Source organism: Pelophylax lessonae (assembly GCF_965119305.1).
Source record: "Pelophylax lessonae genome assembly, chromosome: 7".
NCBI classification, from domain to species: domain Eukaryota; kingdom Metazoa; phylum Chordata; class Amphibia; order Anura; family Ranidae; genus Pelophylax; species Pelophylax lessonae.
Window position 1 is genome coordinate 143,782,564 of NC_138774.1, and position 19,980 is coordinate 143,802,543.

General features: G+C 41.8%; 1 pseudogene across 1 annotated transcript in view; it reads right to left on the reverse strand.

Annotated features, from left to right (window-relative positions):
* The window catches only part of LOC309560547 (sperm acrosome-associated protein 9-like), a 37,906-nt pseudogene extending 19,379 nt beyond the window's left edge, over positions 1-18,527 (reverse strand). Inside the window, exon 1 of the transcript in view lies at positions 18,473-18,527. The product of the transcript in view is annotated as a sperm acrosome-associated protein 9-like (transcript). The remainder of the gene's footprint in view (positions 1-18,472) is intronic.
* Positions 18,528-19,980: the final 1,453 nt, after the last annotated feature.

Below are 19,980 nucleotides of genomic sequence, written 5' to 3' on the forward strand. Positions count from 1 at the left end.
AACAGTCTATGCAGATGGTATGGAATAGATAGATAGATAGTCCTGGTAATTGCAGTAGATGACAGTAGGAGATTGGTTAGTAAGGAATCCCCTGTGGGGTACTTATCACTTAGATAGGTTAGTAGTAACAATGATAGAGAGGTGATCCCGTAGCGAGATACGGATCAGCGGCGAGGTTCCGGCGTCAGTTCAGCAAAGGAAATGTCAGCAGCTCCGACTTCACAGGAGAAGGTGCGGTGAACATGTGGTGAAGGTGAAAACAGCATGCCAGGGGTGATCGGGTGGCGAGACACAGGATCCGAAAACAGGCTCAGGTAGCGAGATACAGGAACGTGTAGATCTGGCATGCTGACTTCAGAGAGCGGGACGCTCCAACCATGGTGGTTGAACGAGCGATGAGTGAGAGAAAGCCGGCGTTTGAAATAGCCGCTCATAGCGGCGCTCGGCAATGATGTCATCCGGTCTTAAAGGTATATGCGTCTCTTGTTACACAAGATGGGACGCAATTAGCAAAGGAGAAATATGGAACAAGGGTACCAGAGGTACCAGAACATTACAGTAACATACGCAGACAGGGCCGCAATCAACTGTTTTTGCCCCTAAATGTTTTTTTTTATTGCAATGCGCAATACAACAGTATGCAATGGGTGTATCTCACTGTAACATGCGCAGACAGGGCCGCAATCAACTTTTTTTGCCCCTAAATGTTTTTTTTTATTGCAAGGCACAATACAACAGTATGCAATGGGTGTATCTCACTGTAACATACGCAGACAGGGCCGCAATCAACTGTTTTTGCCCCTAAATGTTTTTTTTTTATTGCAATGCGCAATACAACAGTATGCAATGGGTGTATCTCACTGTAACATACGTGGACAGGGCCGCAATCAACTGTTTTTGCCTCTAAATGTTATTTTTTATTGCATTGCACAATACAACAGTATGCAATGGATGTATCTCACTGTAACATGCGCAGGCAGGGCCGCAATCAACTGTTTTTGCCCCTAAATGTTTTTTTTTATTGCAATGCGCAATACAACAGTATGCAATGGGTGTATCTCACTGTAACATAGGCAGACAGGGCCGCATTCAACTGTTTTTGTCCCTAAATGATTGTTTTTATTGCAATACGCAATACAACAGTATGCAATGGGTGTATCTCACTGTAACATACGCGGACATGGCCGCAATCAACTGTTTTTGCCCCTAAATGTTTCTTTTTATTGCAATGCACAATACAACAGTATGCAATGGGTGTATCCAACTGTAACATACTCAGACAGGGCCGTAATCAACTGTTTTTGCCCCTAAATGTTTTTTTATTGCAATACGCAATACAACAGTATGCAATGGGTGTATCTCACTGTAACATACGCAGACAGGGCCGCAATCAACTTTTTTTGCCCCTAAATGTTTTTTTTATTGCAATGCGCAATACAACAGTATGCAATGGGTGTATCTCACTGCAACATACGCGGACAGGGCCGCAATCAACTTTTATTGCCCCTAAATGTTTTTTTTATTGCAAGGCGCAATACAACAGTATGCAATGGGTGTATCTCACTGTAACATACGTGGACAGGGCCGCAATCAACTGTTTTTGCCTCTAAATGTTATTTTTTATTGCATTGCACAATACAACAGTATGCAATGGATGTATCTCACTGTAATATGCGCAGGCAGGGCCGCAATCAACTGTTTTTGCCCCTAAATGTTTTTTTTTTTATTGCAATGCGCAATACAACAGTATGCAATGGGTGTATCTCACTGTAACATAGGCAGACAGGGCCGCATTCAACTGTTTTTGTCCCTAAATGATTTTTTTTTATTGCAATACGCAATACAACAGTATGCAATGGGTGTATCTCACTGTAACATACGCGGACATGGCCGCAATCAACTGTTTTTGCCCCTAAATGTTTCTTTTTATTGCAATGCACAATACAACAGTATGCAATGGGTGTATCCCACTGTAACATACTCAGACAGGGCCGTAATCAACTGTTTTTGCCCCTAAATGTTTTTTTTATTGCAATACGCAATACAACAGTATGCAATGGGTGTATCTCACTGTAACATACGCAGACAGGGCCGCAATCAACTTTTTTTGCCCCTAAATGTTTTTTTTATTGCAATGCGCAATACAACAGTATGCAATGGGTGTATCTCACTGCAACATACGCGGACAGGGCCGCAATCAACTTTTATTGCCCCTAAATGTTTTTTTTTATTGCAAGGCACAATACAACAGTATGCAATGGGTGTATCTCACTGTAACATATGCAGACAGGGCCGCAATCAACTTTTTTTGCCCCTAAATGTTTTTTTATTGCAATGCACAATACAACAGTATGCAATGGGTGTATCTCACTGCAACATACGCGGACAGGGCCGCAATCAACTTTTTTTGCCCCTAAATGTTTTTTTTTTTTATTGCAATGCGCAATACAACAGTATGCAATGGGTGCATCTCACTGTAACATATGCGGACAGAGCCGCAATCAACTTTTTTTGCCCCAAAATGTTTTTTTTTATTGCAATGTGCAATAAAACAGTATGCAATGGGTGTATCTCACTGTAACATATGCAGACAGGGCTGCAATCAACTTTTTTTGCCCTTTTGCCCCTAAATGGGTTTTTTTATTGCCATGCATAATACAACAGTGTGCAATGGGTGTATCTCAATGTAACATATGCAGACAGGGCCGCAATCACCTTTTTTTGCTCCTAAATGTTTTTTTTTTATTGCAATGTGCAATAAAACAGTATGCAATGGGTGTATCTCACTGTAACATATGCAGACAGGGCCGCAATCAACTTTTTTTTGCCCTAAATGTCATTTTATTGCAATGCGCAATACAACAGTATGCAATGGGTGTATCTCACTGTAACATACGCAGACAGGGCCGCAATCAACTTTTTTTGCCCCTAAATGTTTTTTTTTATTGCAATGCGCAATACAACAGTATGCAATGGGTGTATCTCACTGTAACATGCGCGAACAGGGCCGCAATCAACTTTTTTGCCCCTAAATGTTTGTTTTTTTATTGCAAGGCGCAATACAACAGTATGCAATGGGTGTATCTCACTGTAACATAAGCGGACAGGGCTGTAATCAACTTTTTTTGCCCCTAAATGTTTTTTTTTATTGCAATGCGCAATACAACAGTATGCAATGGGTGTATCGCACTGTAATGTATGAATGAAAAACTGAGAAATAATTGTCCCCTTAATTGGTGCTTGTTGAATAGCAGATTTGAAATGCAGTGTCTGTCTAAAGTAAACGCTGTAAGTCACAGTAAAAATATGAAGGAAAAAATGTTTTTTTCTTTTTTAAATGCAGACTAAGCAGACACATATGCACTGAGGTTGCATGAAATGTGCAGCACCGCACGACTAACAGGTTGGATACTGTTGTTCTATTCCGCTATTGAATAAAAAAAAAAACCCATTTGAATGAAAAACTGAAAAATATTTTTTTTTACCCTAAATACTGTAAAATAATTATTTTCCCCTCACATTGGTGCTTTTTGAAGAGCAGGTTAGAAAAGCAATGTCTGTCTAAAGACTGTATGTCAAAGTTAAATATGAAGTAAAATGTTTTTTTCTTTTTTAAATGCAGATTAAGCACACATATATGCACTGAGCTTGCATGAAATGTGCAGCACCACACGCCTAACAGACTGATAAAATTTTTTTGTTTCTCCTTTCTCCTCACTTGGCTCAGGTCAGGGCATACATATCGTTCACTGCACCCCCACACAATACAATCAATGTAGATCGCTGTCTGATTAACCACTTAAGCCCCGGAAGATTTTACCCCCTTCCTGACCAGGGGGTATTTTGCGATTCGGCACTGTGTGACTTTAACGGACAATTGCGCGGTCGTGCGACGCTGTACCTAAATGAATTTGACGTCCTTTTTTTCCCACAAACAGAGCTTTCTTTTGGTGGTATTTGATCACCTGTGCGATTTTTTGATCACGCGCTATAAACAAAAAAAGAGCGTCAATTTTGCAAAAATAACAATATTTTTCACATTTTTTTATATGAAATTCCCCCCAAAAAAAAAGTAAAAATCAAAATTTTTTAAAATTTTCGGCCAATTTGTTTTATGCTAGATATGTTTGGTAAAAAAAATCACAAAAATCGTATTTTGATTGGTTTGCGCAAAAGTTATCGCGTTTACTAACAAAGGGAAAGATTTTTGTCATTTTTGTTGTTTTTTTTTTTTTTTAACGCGTAATGGCGGCGATCTGCGATTTTTTTTGCGGTACTGCGACATTGGGGTGGACAGATCGGACCCTTGACTGACATTTGTGACACTTTTGGGGTTACAAGTGACATTTCTACAGTAATCAGTGCTATACATATGCACTGTTACTGTAAAAATACACTGGTTGTGAAGGGGTTAACTTTATTTGGAAGGGAGGGGCTGTGTGTATCCCTAGGGGCGTGCTTTCTACTGTGATTGGCTGTGGCTTGAACTGTAAGGACACTGATCAACGGATCTACATACTAGATCCGTTTTATCAGTGTCTTTACAGCGAGGAGAATGACAGGCAGCTTGTTTACACAAGCTGCCTGACATTCTCCCTCTCCCCCGCCGATCGCCGAGTGACCGGCGGACATCGGGTCCGCTGGTCACACGCGCGGGGGGGTCTGTGACCACGCGGGAGCGGGAGCGGGAGCGCGCCTCCGGGGGCGCGCGCTCGCTCCCTAGACCCTCACAAGCTAGTGACGTAGCCCTACGTCACTTTGCCTGTGAGGGGCTGACTGCCGACGTAGATCGGCGTTAGGCAGTCGGCAAGTGGTTAAAGCAAATTGTTCCTATCCTATGCTTTCCCTACAAGCAATCTCTCCAGCCTGGCCCTACAGTAAACTCCTATCTCTTCCGGGCAAAAAGATTGTTCAGTGCACCCCCACACAATACAATCAATGTAGATCGCTGTCTGATTAAAGCAGATTGTTCCTATCCTATGCTCTCCCTACAAGCAATCTATCCAGCCTCGCCTTACAGTAAACTCCTATCTCTCCCTCAGCAGTAGCAGTCAGGAACCTCTCCCTACAGTAGTTATAGCAGAGTGACGCGCGGCGCTGTTTTACTCCAGCTTATATAGAGTCTGGGTCACATGCTGCACTGGCCAATCACAGCCATGCCATTAGTAGACATGACTGTGATGGCTTCTAGGGCACACTAGTTAAACACTTGCTGATTGGCTGCCTTGCACCTGTTGAAAGCGCGCCATTAAAACCGTGCCAAAACATCAAATAACGTTATCAAACAACGGACAGTACCCGAACATACTGTGAAATGTCCGGGTTCGGGTCCGGGTACCGAATACCCAAAAGTCCGGTACGAACATGAACAATACAGTCCAGGTTCGCTCAACCCTAGTTAAGAGGCAATCCGTTCAGTTCGGTTCTGTTTAACAGTAAAAAGTTATGCACTTATGCGTAGTGTCTTGAAATACTTGTGGTCTGAACTCTAAAATCAAAAGATCACTTGTGTTTTCTCAACAAGGGCTCACACATAGCACACCCCTTTCACGCCACATACTCCTCCTACTCCAGAGGAGTATCTATCTTAATTACAAAGGCCCTGTTGGTTCGGACAAAAGATGTCTGTACAGACTCGCAGGGTTGTTTCATAATATTGGTACTCAGCTGTCAGGATACCTTTTACACATTAGTCAATGTGTATCCCCCCCGACTCCCCCGTCTGACCCTCAGAGGCTTTCAACATGTGCATCTAAATTGCTTCTGATGGCAAAAGGAACCATTTTAATAGAAGGTGATTTTAATGTGGTCCTAAATCCCTCACTGGACAGATTGAGAGGCTCCCGCACTCATAATACTTTTTTGCGGAAAGGGGAGAAAGGCCACGGGTTTGTTGGCATCTGGAGGTGGAAATATTCTGATCACAAAGTCTACTGCTGTCATTCAGACTCTCAAGGCATTTTTTTACGTTTAGACAAGGTTTTCACTACACCGTCCTCTCATAACCAGGTTTTGGAAGTGCGCATCTCCCCAGGGCATTGTTTGACCATGCCCCATTGGAGTTACATCTTTGCCTCTTACATGCACCTGGCTTTCGGGTCTAGAGGATGAGTCCTTTTTAGGCTAGCAGACCTCATGGTGCTTTACAAATGTCAGGATTCCACTGGAGATAATTGGCAGGAGACAGATCCTGGAGGTCACTCAGGCCTCCAATGGGATGCCTTTAAGGCAGTACTGAGGGGCTAGTACATGTCAGGTGTGAGTGAGCTTAGAAGGCCAACAATGCTATGTTATCTGAATTGTCACATTTAGTGGGTGATAGGGAGCGTCAATATGTATCTGACCCTTCTCAACAGAATTACCTTCTTTGGAAGGATGCTCAGAGGTCCTACAATATTGCCTTAACTAACAAAACCCAAAAGAAGCTCTTGTATCAAACCCAGCACATTTTTGACTCAGGTGACAAAATGGTTGTTTACTAGCTTTTCTAGCTAAGCCAATACATGAGCCCTTCACAATCCCTAGGATCTTGCATAGTGCGGGTAATATTTACACCTCTACAGAGAGTATCTTGAATATTCTTTTACAATTTTACACTGATCTGTATACCTCCCAAGCAAATTTTTATTCTGAAGCTCTTATGGATTATCTCAGTGACATTTGGCTCCCCTCATTATCGTCAGATAACCAGCAATTCTTGGACAGCCTGATAACTGTGGAATAAATTGATAAAACCCTTTCTTTGTTTCCCAAACATAAAACTCCTGGCTTGGATGGCATGCCCGTCGAATGGTATTTGGCTCATCCTCCTCGACTTAAAGTCTTATACCAAGCTAAATTACAGGGTGAAATACTTCCCCGTCTATGAGAGAGGCGTTAATAGTTTTAAAACCAAAGCCTAATAAGGATCTCACAATTTGTGACTCCTTTTAACCCATCTCATTAACCAACATGGACCTTAAACTCCTTTCAAAAGTTTTGGCTCGCCGTCTTTACACAGTGATTGCTTCTCTTGTAAAGTCTGATCAAACTGGGTTTATTTCTGGTCGAGATACTTATATATAGTCTTTGCAGACTTTTCAATAATCTACAGATGCCGAGTGACATGAGTGATTCCAGAACTTTGATGTCTCTTGATACTTATAAGGCATTCAACTCCATAGAATGGTCTTATTTATTCCAGGTGCTGCAAAAGTTTGGGTTCGGGAATACCTTTTTAACATGGATACATATTTTTTTTTCTATATGCAGCCACTAGCTTGGTTGAGAGTGAAGGCTCAGATTTCTGACCCCTTTCTCATAAGTGGAGGCATTAGACAGGGGTGTCCTTTTTCCCCCTTGTTGTTTGCTCTGGCCATAGTGCCCTTGGCCGAACGTATATGATTCTCTCCTGTGATCCGGGGGATTCCAATCAGAAAGGTGATTTGCTTTATGCAGACGATATGCTCCTATATCTTAGAGACCCACAGACAACCTTGCCACAGGTTCTGCAAGTAATCCAGAGCTTTGGACGGTTCTCTGGATTGTGGAACAATTGGAGTAAATAACATTTTTTCCTGATAGATGAGACTCCTGATTTTGTGTTACCTCTGGATTGCCCTCTGCTGATCACTTCTAAATTCAGGTATCTAGGTTTGGAAATTCAACCTCCTTTAGCCACTTACAAAAATAATTTGGTCCCCCGTATTTTCTCCTTTCTTCTAGAATGGCTAAATGGGTTAATCTACCCCTCTCTTTGATGGGTCACGTTAACCTATTTAGGATGGCCTTTCTTCCTAAAGTCTAAATACTGAAAATTGTATTTACTGAAATTAATTCAATACTTACTAATTTTTTATGGCTCCCCAAAGCCCCTAGAATGTCGTTAGCCACCCTACAATTACCAAGTAATAGGGGAGGCCTGGCACTTCCTAATCACCGTATGTACTATTTTGCAGCACAACTCATTTATGTACTGTACATTGATGGATGTTTCCACAACTCAATAATGCCGCTACTGCCACGGAGGCTGCCATAGCTTTATCGTATTAAACTCTATCCAGTTTGTATAGATGCTCTTTACCAGTAAAAGAAAATACTATCATTCTTAAAACGTCTGTTTGAATTTATGTTCAATGCTCTAATATATTAGCAGAGAATAGCCACATAAGCTCTCCTAACCAACCGCTTTGGCATAACCCTAGATTACCTCACTTCCTTTCACTTTCTTTTGGTCTGCAGTGGCCAAGCTGAGGTCTATGGTATTTACATCAGTTATATGAGGCTGGTACATTTAAGTCTTTTGTGCAATTGTGAAATGAGCTTCAAATCCTGTTCCCATGGTCATTTTTCTATACTCACCTCCGTCATGCAGCCGAAAGCTCAATTTGGCCTCTGTAATGTTTCCCTTAATAACCCCAAACTAGAATGTCACCTCCCCAGATCGGATCTTATAGGCTTTATTATTATTATCATTATAATGCCCTGCTTATAGATCGGCAGTCAAAATCCCTCCCTAATATTCAGAATAGATGGTTGGGGGATATCCCAGATCTGACCAAAGAAAATTGTCAGGAATTGTTTGACTCACCTGCTGGTACTGTTATTTCAGCCAGGGATAAGCTCATTCAGTTACGTTATCTGCATAGAACTTACTACACTCCAATGTGTTTGTTCTATATGCATAAAATACCTACTCCAACATGTCATAAATGTAAATGTGAGAGGGGGAATTTCCTGCACATGGTCTGGAGCTGCAACAGGATCGGCCCCTTTTGGTTGCAGGTCACAACATATGTAGCAGACACATTTGAGTTACCCAATGTGTGTTGTCTTAAATGGTGTCTCCTGGATATCTTTGGGGATCTGAAAGCCACCATAGTGACAAAATATTTTCTTTGTTTGTTGTTTTACTATGCAAGGAAAACAATTGTAATGCACTAGACTCACACTGAAGTCCTACACCTTGGGTTATGGAAGCATCTTATTAATCAAGCACTCCCACTTTATAAATGAATGTTTTAGAGAAGAGGCTGCCCTGGAAAGTTTACTAAAATATGGGGCCCATGGCTTGATACTCAGGACATGAGTGACATTCTTTTGGCTATGATTTCTGATCCCAGTTAGATTGTCTCTAACCATATAACTGATTCTGCTGGGCGGAGGGGTCACAGTGACCACTGTATTCACTACGTGAGTTGTATTTTTAATAGCTAATGGACTATACAGTTAAGAAATTGTATATGTAGGGGTGCACTAGTTTGAGGTTTTATTGATGCAGCTCTTTGTCTGCTTTGTGCTATAAAGGTTAGTTATGTTTATTTTATTATTTTCTTTATCACTTTCATGTGTCAAGACTAGAGATGATCCTGAAATTATTGCTGTGCTTCGGACTTTGAGTGTTCTGTCTCCCACATACAATGTTGTAGGATGCATTCTCGTTAAGATCTTGTACATACAATGGTTAAGAACCTTAATTTCTGTAACAAACCCCTTTGCCTACTGACATCATATACAATGTATGTACCCTTGTTCATGCAGTTGACATGTATATTTTCAATAACACATGTTTAAAAAAAAAATTTAAAATTTTATTCAGTTTTTTAAACATTTTTTTTTTTTTAACATTCTTTTCTTTTTTTCCATCTTGTCACTGTCAGCTGGATACCAATCACCCTGATCCACTGTGCTATGAGTTTGTGCCACTACACGTCGATCTGCATGTGCAGATCGAGGTATCAGTACATCGCTGAGCCTGCAGCTGCTGCTCGCTCACAAAATAAGTGAGTGGGTTGGCAAGTGGGTAAATCAGTTGGAAAGTTTCCTTTGACTAATTGCAATGTAGAACATGAGGAGGTGTACCTCATGTATGTTTCTGTTTTATGTATTATGTTGTGTATGTTATTTAAGCTGGTACATTGTGCCTTTAAATATTTCTGGCTAATGCTGTAGGCGTTGGGTCATGTATGACCTACTTTCTCTGCAGATGTGCCTATTTTTTTTTGGGGAGGGGGGTATATACAGTATATGTGCAGAGGACTAAGTGAATGTGATGGGTGTTGGCATCCCTGATGTGGTGAGGTGCTGAAGTGGCAAGTGTCCACACATGGCAGCTTGGTTTCCATACTTGGAGAGGGGGCTCAGAGTTCCTGGTTAAATTCTATACTCTTTTGTGTTGTGAGAGAGCACGATGTCGCAGTGTCCCTTTGTGCATTAAGAGGCTCCTATCCAGAAAGTGCCATGGTGTGAAGTTCAAATTTACTCAAAGAATAATGGCTTGCAGTTGTTGCATCTGCCCTTAGGGGGAGAAGACAAACACCTGGCCTACCTTACTTGGTGTAGTCAGCAGGATACACCAAGTATTACATTGATAAGTACAATTTCTGTAAAGTTCCGGACAATAAAGACATTATCAAGGACATGTGCAAAAGTGTGATCAGATTATCAGAGCATGATCTAGTCTATTATTCTTGAACCTGGGACTTAGGTACCATTACTTCTTGCTGCTTACACTGAATCATTAAAGGTTTCTTTCTGTACCTTCTTAATAGAATTCATAATGCAATTGTTATATTGCTGTTGCGCTATATTGTTTTGCATTGCATTCTTATTGTTCTCACGCATTATGGGGACGTACGTAGTGTTTATATGTATAGGTCAGGTGCCTACTATATGATCCTGTCAGTGATGGTAGTAACTGCATTTAAGTAAACGGCGTTACTTAACGCAGTCACTTTAGAGGGTAACGAGTAATCTAACTGATTTCTCTTCCCCTACTGGTAACGCTGTTCACATTATATGGGCCGCGTTACCGCAATTACATCTACCGCCACTAGATGGCAGTAGTGTAATTCTTCCTCTCCTCTATGACTGAGGCCGGCGCTGTACGCGGTACTGGATGAGAGAGGAGGAGACTGAGAGAGAGTGGCAGACAGTCAGTGCGGAGTACAGCGTGCCAGGCCATGAGAAGGGCAGAGGGCACTCAGGACGGCCATATAATTAAATTTTATAATATATAAATATATAGTCCAGGCGGCAGGCAGTACACCACCGATCCACCACCGCCACAGGAGTCATCAGACAGGCACAGGCAGCCATGCCAGCCAGCCAGCCAGCCAGAAGAGTTGAGAGGCAGCACAGGCCTGGGGAACGGAGCCAGATGGACCCCAGTGTGCCTGGGCAGGCCACACACCACCACCAGCCAGCCACCACCAACACCAGCCAGCCAGGCAGCACTGCAGCAGCACAGGTACCAAAAAACAAACAAAAATAAACTCAGTCACAGTCAGTCAGGACAGGACGACTCAGGACTCAGACCCCCACCACCAGTGTGCCACACCACCACCAGCCACCACCACCACCAGCAGCCAGCCACTCCAGGCAGCAGCAGGTACCAAAAAAACACACAGTCAAGAGGACTCAGACCCCCACAGTGCGCCACACCACCAGCCACCACCACCACCTACCCACCCTATACACCCACTAACCCCTATATACACCTACCCACCCACCCTATACACCCACTGACCCCCAAATACACCTACCCACCCACCCTATATGCCCACTGACCCCTATATACACCTACCCACCCTATACACCCACTGACCCCCAAATACACCTACCCACCCACCCTATAAACCGGCAGTGCACCACGCAGCTACCACAGTGCCACTCTCAGCAAATACCACTCAGGTACCACTCAGCAAATACCACGCAGGTACCACTAAGCAAATACCACGCATACAAGGGGCATATAAGTTATTTGACATATTTGATTATTTTTTTAAAGTAACGCAATAGTTATTTTCCCTGGTAATTAGTTACTTTTTTACTGATGTAACTCAGTCACTAACTCAATTACTTTTTGGGAGAAGTAACTAGTAACTATAACTAATTACTTTTTTTAGGTTACATGACCAACACTGGATCCTGTTTTATTATGCTGCATATGTTATTTATGCTGGTGCATTGTGATTTTAAATATTTCTGGCTGATGCTTTAGGGGTCTGGTCATGTATGACCTATTCCCTCTGCAGATGTGTCACATCCCTGGGGGGGTGAGTATATTTACAGTATGTACAGGGGGTGACCTCACGGGGGGTCCCGACATAGGAGAAGTTCAGTGATGACCAAGTGTTTCTTGTTCTTGCTTGTTTTTGATCCACATTACATGGACTTTATTGCTAATGTACTGTTCTCCATCTCAGGTACAGGCTGAATGAAATTCCTAATGTAAGACAAAACAAGAGAGATTCCCAGCTTAACTTACCAACCAGTCTGCTTACCAACCAAATTAACCTGTCTAACAGTATGCTTTAAAAACAGGGGTTTTTGTTAGCACACATTTGCAAACGCATGCGTAAGCTGCAAGGCCACTCCACAGCACCCTGTATTAGCTGCAGTCCTACCTCCTGTAAATTTATGAGAGTCTCCACAATGGAAGCACATGCAGTCTAATGGATAGATAGGACGGAGGTGGGCCTGGAGGTAGCCCAATGCTCCTTAAAGGTACAGGAGCAAACTGGACCCAGCACATAACAGAATGGCAGCAAAGGTGTCCAGTGTGTCCCCTCACCAATATTACATCAGTAACAAACAAAATGGCCCCTGCCCTCGCCTATAACGGGCCTTCACAGCAGGGAGCACATGGAAGGGCAACGCATGCAAGACAAAACCACAGAAATTCCCAGTTCAACTCACCAACCAGTCTGGTTACCAAACAAATTAGGCTTTCTAACAGGGGGTTTAGTTAGCACACATTTGCAAATGTATGCGTAAGCTGCAAGGCCACTTCATGACACCCTGTATTACCTGCAGTCCTAACTCCTGTAAATTTATGAGAGTCTCCACAGCGGAAGCACATGCATTCTAATAGATAGATAGGGGCATTGGGCTACTTCTAGGCCCACCTGCCCCCTATCTATCCATTAGAATGCATGTGCTTCTACTGTGGGGACCCTCATTCATTTATGTGCTCCTTGCTGTGAAGGCCAGTTATAGGTGGGGGCGGGTAGAGGCCATTTTTTTATAAATTCTTAATGTACCTATTCATTGTAAACCACTAGGGACTGTGTACCAATTTAGCAGCATAGCATGCTACCCCAACCAAATCACACAGCCAACTGAATGTTAAATAACTGTACATGATGTACATTTAATGTATAATGTGTAAATAATGTATAATGTACGTGTCATTACAAGTCTGCCAGTAAAAAAGGACTTTTATGAAGAGAAGAAGTTGTCTTTGTTTCATAATGAAAAGTGTTTATAACAGAACAAGTGTAACTATGGTGTATCTAAAAAATCTGAATTCAGAGGGCTTGAGTCATGGAACCCTCTGGGTGGAGAGCCTTGAGCTCAAAAAGAATCGGTGTAGCAGTTAACCATTGTGGTTGGATATACCGGAGTGAAATACACATATAATCTTCAGGGTTGGGATAGCTGTATACAAGAAATAAAAGCCCGCTAGAAATGTGATTGAGTGACTGTCCCCACTTGGTGGCTTAGTCTCCATACTGAAGCCGGCTGTGGTGCAGGGTTAGTCTGAGCTTAACCTGGGAGTCATGAAAGAAAATTGTATCAGATGTGAAAAACAGGTGGCATCCTGAAAAGACGCAGTGTGCTGGTGAAAAGCGGACTATGCTCAGCATTCCTCTCTAAAATTGTATATTATGTATATTTTTAGAGAGAGTGAGAGAGAGATCACAGTGTCACAGTTCCCATGGGCTTTCTGAATTAAGGGGTTACTATCCAGAAAGTGCTGTGCTGTAGAATTCTTCTTTATTCAAACAAAAATGGCTTGCAGTTGCTTTATCTGCCCTTAGAAGGGAAAAGGTGAACCTCCCCTACCAACATCTTTTCTCATGAGCACTAGGGTTATAATCAAAATATTAGTATAATAAATATAGCACCATAAGCTGTTTCCAATTAGGTATACTTACATTTACAAATGTGGAGATCAAGGGAACATTCTCATCTTTAAGGTGCATTAATGCATGTTATGCTGGTTAACATGCATTGCATGAAGGCAGCCTTTTCATTAGAATTGGCTTCTTAAGGTGCCAAGTTGCACCAAAAAAAAGATGCATGCACTATTTGTGGCAATGCAGAGCACCACAATATACAGTAGTGTTCTACTGTGCATTATAGTGTTTTACAATCTATGTGCATTTCAGAAGTGTGCCAGAATGCAGTTCTGAATGAATGGCACTGCAGCACACCATTGCACATAGCATGTGTTGCTTTGCTTTGCAATAATGTGCATGTTACCATGTGAATGTGGACATAGGTCCTTAATGTTAGACATGTGTCTATTTAAGCAATCAAGCACTGAGAAAATAAGTAGGTTACCATTGCTGAACTATTTGTTTTGCCGTAACGGTGACTGAAAGGCTTCAGTTTTATCTGAGTCACTGAGTCACTAGCCCAGGTTAAAATGTTACTTGACCAGGACCCTTCATTCCCTGGTTGCCCACAGTACACAGCACATGGAAATACAATTATTTTAGTAAATATAACCTGCAAAATACCTTTTTTCATTAGAAAATAGAGCAGTCTTGTGACTTATATGAGTGTCAGATTAAAGCTTGTGGGAGGAGTTTTCATTCTCCCCTGACTGTCCTATGACAATGCAGGACCCATGACCCTCTGTCTGGACCATGCTGATTGGCCCTGTGCTGATCACATGCACTCTCCCAAGAAAAAAAAAATAATCTATAGCAATACACACCAAACTGAGCATGTGCAGCCTGTCCCCTGGCTGTGTAAATATCAGGAAATATATTTGAGTCAGTGGAAGAAGGAAATGATCAGAGGAGACAGGATCGAACATAATTTTTAGACAATGCAGAGGATTAACCCCTTAGGTTCCACAATGAGTTTACCAAGCATGCTTTAGTGCATGTAATGTACAGACGGATTTTACTGTTGCGGGTTTAGTAATATTTTAAGAATGCAGTTTAGAAGTGTTGACATTTCTTTAACTAGTTGTATGCCTGTTTTTTGACTAAGAAGGTTTTAAGACAAGAGACAACCAGGCAATTTGCATTGGATGACAAATGGTAGTACTTTGGTTGGTAGAAGTTTATCAGTATCACCCTTAGTTCATTGAAATACCTTATATTGCTCAAAAAATGTTATTTCACTAGTTGCTCTTTGATGAACGTCTTCTATTGATTTCTCTTTCAAATGTATGTGGAAATGTTTCAAAGAGTGGAATCACAATTTCAAAACATGGACACTTCCTGTGCAAATAAAAATTCTAGTAGATCTTCAATATGACATTATTAGATGCTGGCTGTGATTTTTTATTTAATCCTTTTTGTATAATATGTATTTTTGCATGATGGAGCAAATTCAAGTTTTTAAAAAATCAAAAACAATTTTAAAGGTAAAACTGCACAACAACTTATGGGTTTGATTTTTTTATTGTCAATATTTTTTATTGGGTTTTAAATTTAAGTGATACAGAGAAGAGGGCCTTCACAGTAGCACAATAACAAGTCTCAAATAACAAAGGTAACAGGAAAAGTGTCACGCATTAAGGAAAAAATAACAAGTTCTACATTGCTCATATCTAATGAAAACATGGCATACAGAAGTATACTTGTTGGTCAGAAATCTTTACTGAGGTCTTGCCAAGGTTTCCAGATATTGTCAAGCGTAGTAGAGGCATTAGAGAGGAGAACAATCATTATTTCGAAAGAATGCCTGATGAGAAATTGGGGTGTAGAGGTTCACCAGTGTAAATTATTTACTGTTGATCTCACTAATAAGAATGATAAATCTTCCTGCTGGATTGATTACCGTATCATGGACAGATAGAGAAACCGTATTCTTAATTGCAAAAAGGACTCTTCTTTTCCTTGAGGATAAATAAACCATAAAGACATGTAGGAACTCTTTATGGCTGCATTTAGGGGCTGCATTCAAATGCAAGTGGGTCCTTTGGATGCAGAAGATATTAGCGTAGAGCCGACATGCTTCATACCACATGGAAGAGTGCTTGGCTAGATAATTTAGTTCATGGACGTTCAAAGAAACAAATTTAATTCCCATATTGGAGAAGAGTGAGAATGGGAGATGATAGGTTTCGAGCAAACCATATGGCCTCTGAGAGCGGCCGAGACAGAAAGTGGAGACAACTGGCAACTTTCAAAAACATATTCCAACATAGTAGCCAAGAGAGCATTGCAGAAGGAAACTGTGAAGAGTTAGGTGGAGTGGCTACCTTTAAAGCACAAGGTAAATAAGTAGTAATAAAAAATAAGTCCTGTACAAAAACCAGGCAGTTTGTGCTAAGGTGTATTCAAGGTATAAATATGTAAGAGAGATTGCTCCTTGCAATAAATTGATAAATCAATAACTGGGAAATATTGTAGAAAGAGTGGGATCATAAGCCACTGTGAGGATGATTCCGTGTGTTGCATTTGTGAGAGACCTTTTGCCAGTCTGGAAGTATTGTAGATGGTAAAGAGGACGTTGAAGCAGAGGCTGGTTATTCAGGGACAATATCCTGGGATCTGACGAGCTAAAGTCCCTCCTCAATTGTAGAAATAGATGAGGTGGTGTCGCTGTATGTGACTGTGAGTTTAGAGGGTTAACTCCAGTGATACAGGATCTTACGATCCCTTAGTCCCTTGGTAACCATCAGAAGGCTTTTTCACCATTGCAGGGTATGTTGTGCAGGATCTGAGATTAACTGTAGTCTGGAAAATAGCTTGGGGATCTTGTCCGCTTTTGGAAAGACTTCCAGACTTTTTTTCTTTGATGTGGTGGAAGTAGAACCTTAGAAGTACATCTCTAGGGACCTTTAGTGAGATATGAGGAGGTTTGGGAAGGCGGAGTTTTCTGTCAATCATTATTTCCAAGAATTGGCAGTACGAAGAGAAATAGATCTTGCAAGGTCATTGCAGCTGAGCTGGGTGCATGGATTCCTGAATGCCACAGATCTTGAGATTGCTTCAGTGAGATCAGTCCTCTAGATCTGCTACTTTAGCTTTTAGACAGGACAGTTCTTCATCCCTGGCTCTTTGGCCATCAACAAGAGTGTTAAAAGAGGAAGTAAGTTCACATTTTGTTCTCAATGTGTTTAACCCCGTCTCCTAGTTCTTGCACTTCCCCTTTAAATTGCTGTATACAATAACATATATTTCAAGATGGTGTCTGAGACTGGCTGGTTTGAGGTTGGAATGGCAATTTTGGGGTCTGGCAGGGCAGGAGGAATGGAAAGGAGAGCTCATCTCCATTGAAGGATCCATTGCAAGACCAGCACTGGAGTCCCTCCTGGGTTTTGACTTTGCTGGACCTTACATAGAAGGAGTAGATTCTCCTGAGGTAGCTGAATCCTATGTAGGTGGGATGTCAGCTTAGTGCTGTATGCAGGAGCAATCAGCCTTGGAGCTCCCTGGGAGCTCTGTGGAGTGGCCGCATGGGAAAAAAGCTTGGGAGTTTACTTTGCTGTAGTGGTCCAGTGTCCTCCAGGGCATAGCCAAAGCTGCGGGTGGGAGAAGGAGGATAGTGGAGCAGCTGTCAGGTGAGTTGGGGCTCAAATGTTATACTGTATTTCCCAGCGGTTGATCATGGAGGTTATGCAGCCATCACAGTGTGTAGTCGCCACCCCTGCCCCCAATGTTAGACTGTGCCCTGTTCAAGTGCAGTTGCACTCTGCAATTGCATTTTCGCCAGAGCTTAGTAAATGGGGGAAGCTCTGCTGACTTCTATCATCCAATCATGTTAAAGCTAAAATGCTGTTTTTTTTTTATTTTCCTAGCATGTAATTGGGTATTCATTACAAAGTCACCTAATTTACTATGTTCTGCAGCAAATGCCATGCAGAGTGCAACTGTACTGGCAAAGTTCACAGTGTATATGTAATAAATAAATCCACTCCAATGTGTGAAGATTCAGGTAACTACAAATGACTATTGGAGACTAGTTAATAAGCTACTTCAAAATGTTAAAGATGAATGCTTTCAAAAGAGTAAATAAAGGCATAATTGTTTTCAGATTTTGAAAGTGGGGAGTGGTGATGGGTTGGAACCTCTGTCTGTTACGGTCAGGTTTTGGTTGCTGTCTACCTCTCTTTCAGGGTGATTCCCTCTATCTAATGGTCCTGCTCACCAATGTCACTGGGAATAAAAAGGAGAGTACATTTTGGGGTTGCCCAAAGAACTAGAATACAGGGGAAATATTCCAATGGGGACATCTATTCCTGTGCTAAATAGGGATGAGCTCAGGCATGTTCAGATACTAGTCTGAGCCTGCCTGAGATATCCATCCATGTGTATACATGTGGCTGCAGGGTGAGGAATGCCTCGGCCTCATATGATTGGTGGTCCATAGTGACCGCTTCTTGTTGAGACATGTATTTTGATACGCCTGAGCTCATCCCTGGTGACAAATGTTTAAGAAGAGATAGCCCTAATTTTGGAAAGATATACCCTCACTTTACCTTCTGCATGAAGATCCCCCCACAACCCCCCTAAATACCTACCTATGCCTGATCTTGATCCAGCGATGTTCACGAGAGCCAAGGCTCTCTCACTCATCCTTGGTTCCCACTGCTGTTAATCAGAGCCAGTGGCAAGGGGGTAGGGCCCAGCCCTGCTCTTTGTGTCTTATGGACACTGTCACATACCTTCTGGGAGAGCCTGAGGAGCAGAGGAAGGCCTCTCATACCACCCCAGTTCAAGGACCACGGAGGTTTGCAAAAGCGGCCACGAGAGAGTGGCTGGGTTGTAGGAGTGCCTGCCAGTTTCTCCTCTTGTTGGCAGAAAAGAGAAGCAGATGGCAGATGTTGCGGATGCAGGTATGCTGTAGATGCAGGTATGCTGCAGCTGCTGGAAGCTGTGAAGATAGATGCAGAGTTAAACAAGCCAAGTTAAACACTGGAGATCTAAAACATCAAAGACAGCAAGCAAAGAATGGTCAAAATTCAGGCAGAGGTTTGGCAACAGATAATCAGGTAGATGCAGATAAATCAAGGTCAAAAGGCAAGCCAAGGTCAGGACTGAAGAAAATCACCATCGGTGGTGGTGTTTTTTTATATGGATCAATGATCTAAGACTTTGCCTTCTATTTTTTCTATGGACATTGTTCCTCCACTTATATTGACTTATATGTATTATTTAAGCATATTTTATGAATTTATTGATTTTATATTCATTGTGTTTATTTTTTACTTTACTGCTGCACTATATTTTTTGTATAATATATTTATCTTGCCAAATAAATTGAGAGGAAGATCAGACCACATTTTCAGAGTGCCTTTGAGTCAGTTAAGGAGAGGGTCTAGGTTGTTTTTACGATATAAGGACAGTGGTGGCTGCACTATTACTCCTAGATAACGAAAGGTACTACTGACAATTTTTAATGGACATGGGGACGAAAGGGATATTGAAGTATCAGGATCAAATGGAAAGAGAAGAAACTTTTCCCAATTCAACAAAAACCCTGAGAAATGACCGAGCCTTTGGATAGTTTGTGATAACATAGTTTGGGAGGATTAAGTGTCAGCTAGCTAAATTAGCATTTCGTCCACATAAAGGGACACTTTTTCCTCAAGCCCATTAATTACCAAACTTTTTATAGTGGAGTTGACCTTATCAATTCAGCCAAGGGCTCTATCGCCATAGCAAAAAAGTAGTGGTGACAGGGGGCATCCCTGTCTATAGCCCCTCGCTATGGGGAAGGAGTCCGGCACAAGTATTCACTCTCAGTCTAGCTTTAGGCCTTAATACAGTGGTTAGATCCATCGAAGGAAGCTTTGCCATTCCTCCTGCAGATACAGCCATTCTACAGAATCAAAAGCTTTGTGAATGTCTAAGGCTAAGCCCATATTATCATGTTTGGCTTGTATGCTGGTGAAAAGTCTGTGTAGATAAATTGAATTGAATAAATCCAGTTTGGTCAGACCTTATAATAGAGATAATAATGTAATTTAATCTACAAGTGAGAACTTTGGCTAGAATTCAACGTCAGAGTTAGTTAGGGAGATAGGAA